General features: G+C 38.8%; 1 protein-coding gene across 7 annotated transcripts in view; it reads right to left on the bottom strand.

Annotated features, from left to right (window-relative positions):
* Akap13 (A-kinase anchoring protein 13) overlaps positions 1 to 14,280 on the bottom strand; it is a 277,674-nt gene that overhangs the window by 189,098 nt on the left and 74,296 nt on the right. The gene's annotated exons all lie outside the window — the stretch shown is intronic.

Here is a 14,280-nt window from a genome sequence, read left to right as displayed (position 1 = left end):
TGAGGGCAAATAGTAGATCTGCCTTGAAACAGTAACCGCATTCAAATTCCACCCATGAATTGACATGCCTGTTCTCCTCCTTCCATTAAGCCTTTATAATCAGGTAAGGATCATGCCAAACACCTCTGCAATTACTTATGATGGAAAGCATCTTTGCCTACTAGTTTCAAACACTCTTCTATCAGTTTTCATAAGCTGACTTTAAAAGAATAAGCTGAAGCTCACAGTTTAATACTCTATGAATTACCACTCTTCCCAATTATAATCACTTGTTATAACTACAAGCTAATGACAACAGGAAAAAAACTTTTAACACATCAAAGTCTAGGGAACAGAGATTTATTTACTATTTTGCAAATCTTAATAATGCAGTACAGAAACAATAATTTAGTAAAAGCCTGGTCATTTTAACATAAAAATTGGGGAACGCTACCACTTATCTTCCTCTTTTCCATTTTATCAACAATAAGGTATATAAGGGAACCATGCCACCCTGTGGCCACATTATTAAACCTAGAGTCAGTGAAGCAGAAGGCAGCATTTTGCTATACATTGGTCACCCAAAATTATACCATCAAACCTAAGAATAATTTTAATAAATGTTAACAGCATAATGATTTTGTAGACTGAGTTCAAAGTATTTCCCAGAGCATAAATATCACTTTATTTTATTCCCACTGTTCAAATCCACCAAATGCAACACGTAAGTCAGAATGAACCTCCAAATAAGCATAACTTATTTGGCTATAACTGGAGCACTCTAAAGCACCCAAACACCCAAACAAGGGATATCACAGCCAGGAAAAGAATTATCATAGCTTTGGTCACTACTCCAAACCCTATTTTGGTCTGCTGCACACATCCTTCTCTCGAAAATGATTTTAAAAAGCTTAAGCCTGTGAAACGCTATTCTTTAGCATGATGCAACCAGTTTAACTGTCTGAGGCTCAATGAGAACAGTCCAGTCTCTCTACGTACTGAAGCCCTCATACTCTACAAATAAAAACACAGAAGTTTCATCCTTTTCTTCATGTGTTGGAAACCAAGACCCATGGGCCAAACCCTGACTCTTGCAGGTTTTGTTAATTTCTGTGTCACAAGTAAAGCTACACTGAAGCCCAGCTGCGCCCATTCATTCTTACATGTACATACTACAGTCAGTTTTATTTACCACCTACACCTTTACAAGAGAGAAACTCTACTTGAATTTCTAATGGAAGTTTGTTCACTTAGATTTCTAAACTGGAATTCTACGAATGAATCCTTTTCAGAACCAAGGATTTCTCTCTACCTGAGGGGTGTTGTTGCTGAGGTACTGTATTTGGGCCTTCCTTTCAATGGGGGCAAGAGATGGTTGACATAAGCAACTGAAATCCTTTTAAAAAGCTTTTAATACCAACATCTTTTCTGATTCCCAAGACAAAATAACAAAGTTCTGAATGGCTTTCATACCGTTATTTTTTTTTTAAGCTAAGCCACATAACCTTATACCCAAGAGAAGGGAAAAAAGCTTTATTCAATTCAATACAACTCAAAAGCTAAATTCCAAAGGCACTTGGAACTAAAAGTAGCTGGTTCCCTCTAATAGTCAGAGAGCTAACAAGCTCCACATTTCACAGATGTAAATGACTCCTATTTTATGGTGGCTCACAAGGTCCCTATTGAGATGACTTTGAAAGATTAAACAAGAAGGGTTGAAAGAGGAGGAGAGTTGCTAATTTCCACAAAAATAAATTTTATTTAGGTGATTGGTTACTTGATATCTACTCTCTGTGAGAGAAGCCCTGATTGATTACTCTGTTGTTCAAAACTAGACCCAACCCACAAAAGACACTGATTAAAAAGTCTGGCTGCACAATTAATAAGCCTGTCACACTACTAACTACAAGATGAGCTTAATAGGAAAAATAATATTCAACATACTCTCAACTAATATTTCAGGCTGACCCAATGACAGAAAAGGATTGCATCTATGTCATCGGTCTCCAGCAACATAAGCCTAAGAAACAAAGTGCTGTCCTTAAAAAGACAAAAATTTCCCCTTCTTCACTAATGAGAAGTATATCCCTGAACTTCTTCATTTTTAGGGACATTACTGGCAAATAACTAATGAAAAAGCATTATCTTATAAGCATAGGTGATACCCCAAATAAAAATGTATAGTGATTAAAAAAAATGTTAACCAGAGGAACTGCTTAATTGTCCATTAAAATGGGTTTTTAATAAAAGGATTACATAAATAAAGGAGAATTCTAAATGGTGAGAAGTGTCAGTTGCCCACATCCTAAACTTAATTATACAGAGCATCTACTGTATGAGTAGCACTGCAAAGATTACCTTATAATTGATATAAAAATTATTTTAATCCTGACTTCTCATCAGAACTCTAAGAATATGTGTTCTTTTCACAGACCAAAGATTTCTTCTCTACAAGATCTTGCCAGAAGATACTAGTCACTGGGATACACAGGTGTACTGTATTCCTTCAATACACAGGACTAAAATGGGAGAAGAAGGTAATAGAATGGAAAAGAGCTAGTTATTTTCAGGAATAAGAAGTTAATTAATTACACCATAGAAGTGGATGGAAGAAACAGAATGTGGGAAACAGGGTAAATAGAGACACAGGAAAATAAAGTAGAATTTTCAGAAGAAAGAAGAAAGGAAAATCACTGATGTCTTAGATAATGTTGGCTACACAATATTATAAGGTAGGGCTGGTCATCAGTAAGATCTTGGGCCAACTTGTATGAACTAATGAGAACCAGCTATTAAATTTCTGAGAATTCTACAAGGCAACTGCTAAGCACAGCCAGCATTAGAAATTAAACTTACAAATAACTAAAATAGATTTAAAGCAAATATAATACCCCAAAGCCCTGTATTAATAAGTCTGTATCTTAGTATACTGTCTTGAGATTTATATTAATAGAATCTATATAATAGTGTGCTGATAACATATTTTATCTAGGATTTATTGCTTGCCAATTCTGCCCTCAGTAAAGGGGTTGGATAGCTTGAAATCAATCCTTAGGGGAGAAATTATGGTACTAGAATTGACAAATGCTACAAATCAGGGCTGTCTTGATCTCATTTTCTGTTGCTGTGATAAAATGTTCTGATAAAAGCAGCCTAAGAGAGGAAGGGTTTATTTAGCTCACATCCCATCATGGCAGAGAAGTCACACAGGCAGGAGCTTAAAGCAGCAGGTTCAAACAGACAGCAAATGAATGTCTATATGCCACTGCTCAGCTCACTTTCCCCTCTTAAGGCAGGGAATGGTGCTGCCCAAAGTGGGCTGGTCTTCCCACCATAATTAATGTAATCAAAATAATCCCCACAGGTAAGACTAGAGGCTCACCTCACAAGTGATTCTGAACTCTATCAAGATAACTAAAAATAACCATCATGAGAGCTTCCCCTTATCCCTTCAGAAGCAACAAATTGCTTCCAACTGGTCAACAAAAGACAGGAAAGTGAAGAATTTTCACAGCAGGCCCAATTAAGATACAGTGCTTTTATCTGTTTTAACTTGGCAGTATGTTACTGAAATAATCTGGGAATTCTACAAGCCAACTGTTAAGATTTTCCTCATCTCATGAGATTACTGCAAGAATGAAATGGGAGGGAGGGAGGGAGGGAGGGAGGGAGGGAGGGAGGGAGGGGCAATGCATTGGCCACAGTCATTTCCAGCAGCACCAGCATTATATGGAGCTTACCTAGTCAAGAAATCTGAAAGACTCCAAAATCAAAAACCTTTTGGCCCAGCTGACAAACCTTTTGGTCTGTCACTGTGATGGTGTGAATGTGATGTTCCCCACAGTCTCAGATACTGAATACATGGATCCAGTAGGTGGTGTTGTTTGAGGAGGCTTACGAAGTGTGGCCTTGATGTAAGTAATATGCCACTCAAAAAGTTCAGGATGCGAGGCTAAGCACTGCACTCAGGGTCAGCCGCTTTGGACCCAAAGAAGAGCATGTCTGATTGCATGCAGGTTGATACCCCGGGTCCCGCCTCTGAGAAAAAGGTATCAGACGGGTCTGATGCTCTTTGGGTGGATGACACCTAAATGAACATCGGTACAAAGTCCCAATTTATTTCTAATATCAGAGATCAGACCTCTACTCTTGCCTGATGTGTCTAAAACAAAAAGGGGGAACTGTAGAGAGCTGCGGAATGCTGTGCCTTAAAGATGGAGCTGGTTTCTGCCTTCCACCTTCCCGATGGTGAGTGCTCTCTGTCACGAACAATTCCACATTTGGCTAAGGCTGAGGATCTGGCTTGCTTCCATGTATGTGGACCTATCTGCATTGCCCACGTGGCACGGCTGGGTTGGCTACCCAGAGGCTATTTAAGCTGTGGGCTGGCTTTCCCCAGGGTCAGATGATTGTTCAAGGTTCCTGAATAAACTGCATTGAAAAAAAAAAAAAAGTTTCTGGAGGGTAGTGGTAGCACACACCTTTTTTACTCCCAGCATTTGGGAGGCAGAAGCAGATGTCTGTGAGTTTGAGGACAGCCTGTTCTACAGAGCAAGTTCTAGGGCAGCCAAGGCTTCATAGAGAAACCTTGTCTCAAAAACAAACAAACAAAAACCTCAAACCAAACAAACAAACAAACAAACAAACAAAAAAACAAGACAAAAAGCTTTTAATGTGAGAGCATTTCAGGTTCCACACTTTTATATTTGGTATGTTTAATCAATCAAATCTCTTCTCTCCAAATATTCTAAATTCTATATGGGCATACATGCCTAGGTAAATGTGTTTGTACGTGGAGGTTCATATAGAGACCACTATCTCTCAGTATACCCAGAGCTCATCCATTTGGCTAGTCTAGCTAGCCATCATGCAGCAGGAAGCCTCTGTTCCTGGCTCTAAATGCTAGGATTACAAGCAGGCTGGCATAACCAAACCAATTTTTATATGGGTTCTGGGGATCTAAATCCCAGCCCTCACACTCAGATGGCATACCTTATCCATCAAAGCAGCCTCCTAGCCTTGTTGTGGTAGGTTTTTTTTTGTTTGTTTGTTTTTTGTTTTTTTTTTTTAATTTGGCATGAGAGGTTAACAGGATTCATTATTGAATTTTCACACAATTTCTTTCTTTTTTTTTTTTTTGTTCATCCCTCATCTCCCCAGTCTATGCAAATTTTTTAAGAAAAGAAATACATCTAAAAACCCAACTACCATTATTCTGCTAAAGGAATACAGCAATAAATGACTCCTAATAACAGACTGCTGTACCCATAGATCAGTGCTTTGTACAACCCACAGCTTCTTTTTTGCAGTAGATGGGAATTAACACAGAGATCAGAGAGTAACACTCAGTATTCAATGGGATGTCTTCTTCAAACCTCTCCCCTCAAGGTTCAAAGACCTATGTGGAAAAGGAGGCAGAAAGAGTCTAAGAGATAGAAGTGATGATGACTCCAAAGAAACAGCATCTTCAGTCACAGCAGGACTGATGCACGTATGAGTTCATGGAGACTGTGGCAGCACACATAAGGACTGCGCAAGTTCAAGCTGGAAAAGATGTCAGTACTGAGATGGAGAGATGGCTCAGGGGTTAAGCACACTGGCTGATCTTCCAGAGGTCAGGAGTTAAATTCCCAGCACTCCCACGGTGGCTCATAACTGCTTGTAACACCAGTTCCAGGTGATCGTACTCCCCCTTCTGGCCTCTGTGGGTACTGCATGCATATAGTGCACATACGTATGTGAAGACAAACAGCCATATATTGAAAAAGAAACAAACAAGCAAAAAAGATGTCACTACTGAAAGGGAAAAGTATACAAAAGTATATGGGGTCCCACCCGTAATCAAGAAGCTGTCTGTTATTGATATCCACTGGCAAGGAGAAAAATCAGGTTCTTCCAATGCAGTCTCATTGGATCTATCAACCACACTTCTGGGTAGCCTCCAGGCCTAGGAGTGGTTGATTAACAGACAATGAACTCAATGGTACTTTTGTGGACTTTTGTTTTGTTTTGGCATTTTTTTTGTCTTATTGAATTTTTTTGCTTGTTTGTTTTTATTTTCAATTTTATGGAGGTTTTCATTTCTGGGATTTTTTTTGTTTTCTTGGTTTTGGTGGTGGTTGAAAGAAAGAACATAAAGTTGAGCGGGCAAGGAGGTGGGTGGGTAGGATCTGGGAGGAATGGAAAAACACTGCCAAATACATTGTATGAGGGAAAATTGTTTATTTGTTGTTTATTTATTTATATAGGGACAGGGTTTCTCTGTGTAGCCTAGCTGTTCTGGAACTCACTCTGTAGACCAGATTGGCCTTGAACTCAAAGGTCTACCTGCCTCTGCTAGGATTACAGGCTTGTGCCACCACTTCCCATGAAGAAAATAATAATAATAATAACAATAATAATAATAATAATAATAATAGAAAAGGAAGTTGGGTGGGAGTGAATCTGGGAGGAGTTGGGGAAGAGAGTAAATATGATCAAAATGTGTTGTATGAAATGCTCAAAGAACTAATAAAAGTAGTTTTAAAAGACTTCCTGCTATACACAATATGTGATCCTGGACTATATGATCCTTTGTAATTATTATATATTATTATGTCAGCAGGCATAACTTGAGTAAGGATTTACACGTTTAATCTATACCAGTGCTCAAAGTCCTGGGTTTTTCTAATTATGCTGTGACTGTACGACAATATTCTTGTTTCTTATTCTTGGCAAATTACACTATGAAATACTTAAAGATAAAAGAGCGTAAGGACTACAACATATCTTTAAATGTTTCACAAAAAATATACTGAGAGGAGCTAGAGATGGCTCAGTAGTGAAAAACATTAGTGCTCTTGCATGACGACCTGAGTTCCATTCCCAGCACTCATGTCAGGCAGCTCACAGCTATCCCTAACTCCAGCTCCAGGGGTAATCTTATATGTCTGGCCTCTGCAGGTACCTGCATTCATAGGAACGTACAACAAGCACACAGACACATATACACATAATTTACAAACACTATCTTTTTAAAAAGTATATGGTGGGGTCGGAGAGATGGCTCAGAGGTTAAGAGCAATGGATGCTCTTCCAAAAGTCCTGAGCTCAATTTCCAGCAACCACATGGTGGCTCACAACCATCTGTAATGAGAGCTGGTGCCCTCTTCTGGCGTGCAGGCAACACTGTATACATAATAAATTGAATCCTTTTTTAAAAAGTATATGGTGATAGCATGATTATAGCAACATAGCATAACAAGAATGAATGGAATTTAAGGTATGAGGTTTTTTTTTTTTAATCAATTTCCCAAAATGATTTAAACCCACTATAGTACAGGGAAAGTAAAACCAAGGAAGTTGATAATATTAAGTAAATTTAAGCACTGCGCCAAAGTTTTGTCTTTCTATGAGGCGGAAGAGAAGGGCAGAGATCCACCTTGTTTATACAACTTGTGTACACAACTGCATTTGTCCCTCTGCTTTGGACACATTGTTATCATTTTGCAAAATCATTTCCTAACGCAAGCAAGGATTGATGACCTGAAACAACTTCCCCACAGGCAACAATGCAAAGCCTTTTTCCTTATAAACTCAGGGCAACCGGGTGTTCAATGTCACTGAAAGCTTTCACAGCAGAGGAACGCCCTGTAACACTAAGCAAAGCCAGAGCAGACTGTAGTCATTAGTAATACCCCTCTCCAGTTCGAGAAACAAAGGCTCTTCACAATGGTTGGTGCCAGCCCTGGGTCAGGGTCTGTTAGGTGAGCTAGAACACTCGCTTTTAGTAGAAAATAGGGAGAGGGAAGGGGAGAAGTCAGAAAGTTAGAAAAGCAGGCCTTAAGTACACAAAGACCACAGTGGCTCCTTCTAGACAAATCTGGGACTATTTACAAAACAAATAAGTCATAAGCCATTTTTAAAAATAAGTAGCACCTTACGCAAAGGACAGATGTATACAGAGTGCAGATGAGTACAGATGTATACAGAGGTCCATCACTAAACAGTTAACCCTGTAAGATCCACATAAAACTGGGCCCTGAACTCAGAGCATGTGGCTTGCCCATACTTTCACACAACTGCCCCTTACTTAGGAATACAGGTAAATGAATAATATAGCACAGCATTTTCAGCACTTTATTTCAGCAATTTGTTTCCTGAACAGTTCATATTATTTGAGTGTGTAGAAGGCAGGATGAGCTCTTAACTCCAAATCTGCCATTGCTGGCTTCCAGGACAGCTGGACTCACACGCACAAACCCACAAACAAGAACACATCATTAAAAAGATTTTTAAAAACTCTGCTCCCTAAACATTTCCATCAGTGTCTCCTGCTTTATTTCAAGTCTCTGCTGCTGGTGTAAGTTCTTAGTCTAGGTCTACCCAGTAAGTTAAATGGCAGAAGTTTATTTAGTGGTCTGATACAAGTGTGCTTATTACTTTCCCCTCCATTCTGCTCTCATTACTTTATCTTGATGATTTTCTACTGCATTTATTTATTTACTGTGTTACAAAGGGGTAGGGAGCATATACTCACTATGATGGATGTGGAGAGATACTTTCCTTCTGTCCATCATGTGGGGTTGTGGGATCAAACTCAGGTCAGCAGGCTTGGTGTTAGATAGGCCATTTTGGCAACCCTACACTACTACAATCTTTATTCATTCTTCCTGAACAGCACTTAATACTGAAAACTATACATATACAGTGATATATATTATATAATACATACACATGGATTATATACAATACACATTATACATACAACACACAGACACACACCCACACACCTCTGCTACTAGCCAACACAAAAATCATAAAGTTAAATAGTACCTGGCTCCTGCACTCCAGAAACAGTGACAAACAGCAAGACTTGCATCTTGGTAAGTAACATACATACATGTTCTTCTACATGAAGAGATTAATGCTCATATGCTATGTTGAGGACTGTGAGCAGTAGAGTAGAAATTCCAATGCCCCATGATGCCCCAGATTCAATGCAGATCATTTTTGGCCAACATACTAGCCCAAAAGATATCATCACAACACAGCTGAGTACAGAAAGCACTGGCTTACATTTGCGCTCAACAGTTCTTTAATGCGGCTGGCCTATAGCCAGTAAGTCCTCAATGTTCGTTGAACTGAACCCAAAATGTCATAGTTTAAGAAAGAAACTTAAAATGCTACACATAGTTAAGTACACGAAGTCTATCCTTTCTTCTCACAACAGACATTAAAGAGCATGTGGGTGAGGCACTGTGAATGAAACTGAGGCTATAGAGACAAAATAATTTTTGCTCCTTTTGAGATCATAGTCTCTTTAGGGAGAAGATCCATAAAGTTGTACATAGCTCCAGCTGAATAAGGAACACTGAAAAAGTAAGATTAGTAACAACAGGAATCAAAGAGAATCTTGACATGGCTGCGCAAAGCAGAGTAGAAAGGCTTCCCATAGAGCCATCTCAAACAGGTCATTAAGGAGCCCGAAGAACATAAATTCTGTTGCTTGATTTCAAGTTCTTTTTGAAACAGAATTGAATTGTTTGAATTGAATCTTTGAATTGACAAAGATGGTAAGGGAAACATGAAAGAAATTAGAAACTAAATCCCACTGTAGAGAAAACTATAAAATCGGAGTTGTAAACACTAGCTATGACAGAATTTTTCTAATGTTATGTAACAATAGCAAACACCAAATAAATATAAACTTTTCTTACATTTCCATCTTCAAAAGCCATTCCTTACATTGAAATTTATCCCAAAACATAATATCACAAACTTTAACTATGGGACACATATGTAGGAGTAAATACATGTGTCCAAAAACAAAGTCTTCCACATGATAATACTAATTCTTAAGTGCAAGAAGCTCCTTGGGAGCAGAATATTTGCCACCACGCAGAATGCTGAAGTATGAAATGCTGACTCTAGAGTAAGATGAATAGCAAATACTTGAAACCGACTTGTCAACAAAAATCAACTCATTTATTTATTAACTGCCAATTAGGAATGTTTCATTGGGAATTGTTCAGAACTAGGAGAGAAGGAGCTTAAGAGGTCAGATGCAATCAGATCATTAAAAAGTAACCTTGGAGAGAAAATTCCCTTGGGAAGGGGGGAGATTAATAAAAGGAAGAGGCTTAAGTGTACATGAAGTGGGGATGGGAAACATTTTCACACTAAAAGTGGTGACAGGAAGTTTCGCTGGAAAGTCACATTTAAGCTGAAACCTGACAAAATCAAGTCTCTGAAGAGAACATGGCAAGTGGAAGGCAAGTACATAGTCTGCATTATGAAAAAAGCAGGCAGTGATTTACAGGGTGTAAGACTGTAAATTCCTTGTCTAAACACCTTTTTAGGGAAGTATAAGGTGGTCAATGCTGCAGCACATGAATCTACTGCCCCGGCCAAACTCTTGTGTTCACTTAGATGAAACCATGCCATGTGTTCCTCAGAAGAAACAGACAGAAAAGTCTGCATGTATTTACTGAAGTTCACACTACCTTCACCCTGGCCAAAGACTACCAGAAACACATGAAGAATTCATTCCTGACTGAGTGGGAGAGACTCAGGCAAACGGAAAAGCTACCAAAACAGAAGCTATAACCTAGCAAAATAGAAAAGGAAAATAAATAAACCAGCTACAGAATAGAAAAGTTTATTAAGGAAAGCAAAACAACATGAACCTTTAAAAGAAAGGGGAACACAAACAGGAACTCAGCAGACAAAGGATAAATTCATTCAGAGAATGTAAAAGGATGTATACAAAGGCACAAAAAATAAAACGGCTCAGTCATGGAGCAATGTGCCATGGTTTAGGCATCAGGAATGTAATTAAGCAGGACCAGAGCTCCCAGTCTGATGTACACTAGAAAAAGGAAGCCATGGAAAGGCTCCATCACCTGGCCAGTGCACTTCTACCCATGGCTGGTAAATGTGCTCACAAATGCTCACTGTGAACATTAATGATCCTTCAAGTGTGTCTGTGAATGAGTAAGAACTATCTCACTCTACCTCTTATCTGTCTTGCCCTGCTTTACCTTCTCCTATAACACCTATACATGACTCATACATTTAACACATATACAGTATGGTATACTGATGTACAGAATTTTAAGACAGCATATTTATCTGAGTTAAGGGCATACTTGTTTTGTTCAATGCTAAAGTATCAGTGCCTAAAGATGTGTCAGGTTGTTGTATGTACTCAATAATGTTGGCTGGACACATGAATTCTTAACTCGACTCTGCAAACAATCTCTCTCCCCAGTGCATCTCATATGAGATAACTGTGTGAGAAATCAAACGATCTAAAATGTTGCTTTCAGCCCATGTCCATAAATAGCAGTTTAAAAAAACCCCAAGACTCAGAAACACTCCTGATAAGAAAATATAATAGGATCACCCCTGTCTTTGTAACCCACTCTCTTAGAGAAAAAATGCTCAGACACATTCCAGGAGCTTTGGGTAAAGCCCACTCCCAACTAACAAGCAAAGATCTCAGCTTTCCTTAAAAGCACCTCAAAAAGCATAAACAAAAATCAACTGAGGAATTTACTGATTTTACTACCAACTAGGTCACTGCAGATACAGGCTTAGTAGAAACTTGTATACAATTTTCTTTGATGTTTCTCTTTTGTCAGATAATGACAACAGGCAATTAAATCCGCTTAACAATCTTCTTCTTTTAACATGTTCCTGTATATTCCAGTTAAAAGTATCCCTCTCCTCAATGTAAACAGAACCCAGCACTACTATTAACAAAGTTACCACTATTTCCAGCTTCATAATTCTGTAACACCAAGACAGAAGATTTGCAGGTTTCACTTCTTTGGTCTATCAGAGAAAACCAGCAGATGGCGCCCAATAAACCTATTTCTTTCTTCCAAATACAAGAATTTTGAGACTTAACATGAAATGGAGACAAGATACAAGATGTTTGGAAACCACTTAATGTATGGAAATCAGGTAATAAGAAGTGTTCCCTCAGAGATCAGCATTCCTAAAGTTCTAAGTTCTTCCAATTCTTTTTGTTGCTGTACACAGCTCACTTCAGGTTGTTCTTGCTAAATAAGCATAGCTAAGCTGGATGGACGTACCGGATTTATACTTCCTAGTGGTCTTTTTATTTTTTTAAGCAGCTTCGCCTTCTTAGGACTTTCATAACTATGTGGAACTGCTAGAATAATTAGGTGAATACATAAAGAGACAATTTCCCATTTGAAACAGAATCAGATATTTGCTTAAAGTGCCGAAAACGTTTGTTTGTTTGTTTTTAATTAATTTTCATTTAGAATTTCAAGAAAAGAGCTAAAAACTCTGACTCTCCATTGTCTCCTCTTACCTCCGTGAAAACAAGATACTTGAGCTATGCTCTTACTATTGTGTGGCTGACTGAAGGGGACAGACTGGCCTGACTACAGAGTTCAGTCAGCTCTTGGCTACCTACTATCATTCTTGATTATTTATTATCCTCGATTCTCTTGCTTCTCCTCCAAAGTCATCAATGAACCAATCCCTCCACACACTAGAAAACATGGAAAAATCTCTAAAACTCTGGTCAGGCACCTACCAATGAGAGAATAGATATTTACTGCTAACTTTGTAGGAATGGGAAGAGACCTGGTTTGAGTTCTAACCCTGTTCCTTACTACTTGCATGGTCAACCAAATGACATAGGTGCTCTGACACTGTCTCCTCTTTAAAATACAATAGTCACCTCATAAAGTTATTAGGATTATAGAAGAAAATTAGGGAACACAGCACACTGTGTAAGTACTAGCATGCGTCAAAGATTAAAACTACAATACAAATCATTTTCTGCCACTCTCTCCTGCATGTGTTTATGCACAAGTGTGCATGAACATGCACAGACACAAATACATCACAACTGTAAAAAAAAAAATCCATATTCTCAACTCTATACTGACCAGAAAAACTATGGCTGAGCCTCAGCATAGCGCGTCTTCAAACATCTGCCTTTCTCTCCCGGTCAAAAAGTAAAAACACTTAATTCTAAGTGAAATACAGGCAATGTATAATCATATCCATAGATGTGGCATGAAAAATGACTGTCGCCGGAAAGGTAAGTGACTACTGACCTAGCTCCTTTGGGTTTGTTGCCTGAATTCCCTTAATACAGCAAGGATGAACTATACAATAGCAGCAAAACCTCAAAGTAGAATTTTGGAACACCAGAGGTACCTCATAATTCTATGTTCATTAAGAGTACGTTAAATTCGTTCCTGATCTTCAAACTAATGCAAGATAACAAAAATGGTAGGAAATGAGTCCACAAACAGACTGGTGGGTCCCATGAACCAAAAAAGGAATGTACCACTGCTTAAGCAGTAAGATAAAACTCACATTTCCTTCTGTGGACAAAACAAAGAAAGACAGCTGAGAATTCCACCCCAGCTGCCAGATGCTCTGTATATCACATGGGGTCAGCAGTTAATCCAAACAGAGTTCTGTGAAGGGCTCCAAGGATATACAAGAGCCAACAGCTCTTTCTTGGTTTAAAAAGGAGTAAACACAGCAAGGGAGATAGGTCAGCACCTAAGGGTGTTTTCACTCAAGCCTGGAGACCTGTGCTGGATCCCAGTGGCCACATGTTAAGGGAGAGAACTGACTGCTGCCAAGTTGGCCTCTAACCTCCAAGGGCATGCTGTGGCACTTTTGCCCCCATATACAGATAAAATAAATAAATAAATAGATTTTAAGAAAGTGAACAAGAAGGCTGGAGAAATGGTTCAGCGGATTGCTTACAGAGGACCAGACTTCAGTGCCCAGCACCTATGCTGGACGTCAGGTGGCTCAGATCTGCCTGTAACTCCAGGTCGAAGGGATCTGACACCTCTTTCTGGCTTTTTCAGGTGCCTGCGCCCACTTGACAGAGTTACACAAACACATAAGTAATTTTTTAAAAAAGTATTAACACTCATATCAAATGGCAAAGCAAGTCTCAAGCAATGAAAAACTCCCATCTTCAAACAATTGATATCAAACATTGATAACTTGAAAATATAATCTTATCCCAATTTCTTCTTCCATAAAATGAGAAAGCAATTCCTAATTAATTGCTTTGTCAGACCAGTAGAACAAGATCACTAAGAAAGTACACACAGAGAGTTCCAAGTAAATAACAGATAGAGGACAGCAGTTTGGCTAAAACTCACATTTATGCAATGTCAGTCCAAGCTCTCACTAACGACCCCACCCCAGAGGTCAAAACAAAATAACAATCTGTCACTTGCTCCAGATCACAAAATTCTCCTGTGTAGTTTCAGCTCCTGACTGATCTTCCCTTTGAGGACATAA

The sequence above is a fragment of the Meriones unguiculatus genome, chromosome 14, assembly GCF_030254825.1.
Source record: "Meriones unguiculatus strain TT.TT164.6M chromosome 14, Bangor_MerUng_6.1, whole genome shotgun sequence".
Lineage (NCBI taxonomy): Eukaryota > Metazoa > Chordata > Mammalia > Rodentia > Muridae > Meriones > Meriones unguiculatus.
This window is presented reverse-complemented; position numbering and strand designations above follow the sequence as displayed.